Here is a 2766-nt window from a genome sequence, read left to right on the forward strand (position 1 = left end):
GGGCCCTTCTATTCACTATTCAACTTCTAAAGCAGAGGAACTGCTACTCAGGGAGAGAAATGAACATTATCCTTATGCCCAGGTCCAGAACCATGGCTCATAGATTTTTGCCCAGGGTGGGAGAATCAGGCTATAAAATCAATTTGAATCTCTTCCCAAGGGGACTGACTTCAACTTACAACACAGTTTGAAAAATTTTAAGCCTAAGCATGCTCAAGAAAGTGGGGATTGTAGTGACAGGTAATTGGGAGGAAACTGGTAGATTGTTTGGGGACAAAAGCTAAAATGTTGACTGGCTAGTTTGTCAGACAGTGCCACAGAAGAAACAGCATGGAGGAGCCCTTCTTAGGCCTGACCAAAGTTCAAACACTACCTCTGAAACTATTCCTTCAAAGAAGTCCATATTTGATTGGACCAGTCTGCTGAGAAATTCATACTTCAGGACATTGCTGAAAACAATAGAACAATAATCTAGCAATTATTGGAGTTTAACGGCTGGGTGTGGTCAGGGAAAGAGTCAAGGAGATATCTGCCAAAACTACTGTTATTCCAGTGTGATCATAGACTCCCCAAGGCCAAAAAACAGCATTAGAATCTTCCTGAAGCAGGAAGGGTGTGGTAGGTGATATACTTGATTAAAATAATTTACTAAGTCACTAAACAAATAAAAATCAGTAACAACTACAAGCCCTGGAGGGGAGGAATAAGTACCTAGAATTTCTATACTATCTATAATGTGATTTGCAACAAAAGTTATGAGACATATAAGAAACAAAAACATATGATTTATATGCTGGAAGAATACCTCACATATTCTATACTACATGTGTAAATGATCAGATATCAAGTTTGACAAAGATTTCTAAATAGCCACTATAAATATCTTCAAAGAAAACTATGATAAAATAAGTAAAGGTGTGATGATAATGTTCCAAGAAATAGAGAACATAGAGATAGAAATTATTTTTTTAAAGAAACAAATGGAAATTCTGGATTTGAAAACTTAATAACTAAAATAAAAAATTCACTAGAGCAGCTCAACAGTATATTTGAACAAGCAGAAGAAAGAATTAGCAATATCAAGAACAGATTGATAAAATTTATGCAATCTGAAAAACAGAAAGCAAAGAACAAAAAGAGTATTTGAATAGCTAAAATATTGCCAAATTTATTGGAAACGTTAATTTATGCACCTAGAAAGCTCAGCAAATTTCAAGTAGGATAAAGGCAAAGAGATTTACAGACAAGTCATAGTAAAAATACTGAAAGCCAAAGGCAAGGACAAAAATCTTGAAAGCACCAAGAGCAAAATGACTCATTATTTACAAGGGAACTTCAAGAAGCTTAAAGGTAAATTTTTATCAGACACAATGGAGGCCATAGGGTGGGAAGGGATTTAAAAAGGGATGGACAACATAATCAAAGTTCTCAAAGGGAAAAAACACCTTTCGACCAAGAATCCTATGTATAGCAAAGCTATTATTTCCAAATTGAAAGTAGAAAAATGACATTAAAAGATAAACAAAAAGTGAGCTAATTTGTTGTTAGTAGGCCTACCTTACAAGAAATACCTAGGAAAGGTTTTTAGACTAAAAGCAAGTGACCTCATTTTTTTTCTTTGATTTTTAAATTTTTTTTTACCAGAATATCTCACAAAACAGCCAAATATACCACTGTAAAGACAGAAGGCAAAAGTAATGCTAGCTCTGTGAATTCTCTCTTCTCATATGAATTCATAAGCTGCCACCAATAGAGAGAAAGAAGCTCAATGGGAAGTCTGACCTTATTTTTTGAATCCACATAGATAAAGAGTATCTGTAAAGGTAATTATGTGATCACTAAAGTGTAAACACATATTTCTTCTCCTAACTAATTTAAAAGGCAACTGGATGAAACAAAATAAAATGTATACAATAAATATAGAAATGTAATATATTTTCCAATATCAGCACAAAAGAAGTGGGTGGAAACACAGCTCAGTTAGGCTAAGAAAGTGACTCCATATGGTAACTCAAATTTGCAGAAACGAGTAGTTCCACAAATGATAAATAAAAAGGCGAGTATAACAAAAGTTATAAATATATACTTGCTCTCCTCTTCTTTAATGTCTTCTTAAAAATGCTTAAATTATATTAAGTAATAATTATAATCATGAAATGTTGAGCTACAGGCATTTATAGAATGAAATATGTATAATAATAGTACTACAAAAGAGGAAAGAGAATGGTGCTACAAGAATAACATTTCTTTATCATATTGAAATTAAGTTAGTGTAAATCTAAAGCTAATTCAAGTAAGATATTTGAAAATGTTGGAGGTGAAAATATTCTAAAATTCACTGTGGTGATGGTTGCACATATCTTTAAATATACTAGAAATTATTGCACTGTTCACTTTAAATGGATGTATTGTGTAGCATATGAAATATATCTCAATAAAGCTGTTTTAAAACAAAGAAAAAAGATAATGTAGGTAAATTTGGTGATTCACTCAGGATGGTGGCAAAAATATTAAAGAAAAAATATTAGAGATAGCTTTAAGGAATAATCACAAACCTTCTTGGGGGGCCAAGAGGTTTTTGCATAGTTTCAGTAGAAGTTTCAGCTGGAGGTAGCCTAAATCCCCTTCACCTCTAGTTGATAAGAAAAGCAAATAGCTAGGAAATGTGGGGGAGTTTATCTGAATAACTTGTTTACTCATATGGTCCTAAAAAACTAACCTTTGATCATTCCAGATGGCTCTCTCAGGGGAAGGTCAACAGGGATA

General features: G+C 33.2%; 1 non-coding gene across 1 annotated transcript; it reads right to left on the minus strand.

Moving 5' to 3' along the window:
- Positions 1-1643: 1643 nt before the first annotated feature.
- LOC118152586 (small nucleolar RNA SNORA75) lies at positions 1644-1778 on the minus strand. The gene has a single exon (XR_004741331.3). It is a non-coding gene; the product is annotated as a small nucleolar RNA SNORA75 (small nucleolar RNA).
- Positions 1779-2766: the final 988 nt, after the last annotated feature.

Source organism: Callithrix jacchus, chromosome 3 (assembly GCF_049354715.1).
Source record: "Callithrix jacchus isolate 240 chromosome 3, calJac240_pri, whole genome shotgun sequence".
Taxonomy (NCBI): Eukaryota; Metazoa; Chordata; class Mammalia; order Primates; family Cebidae; genus Callithrix; species Callithrix jacchus.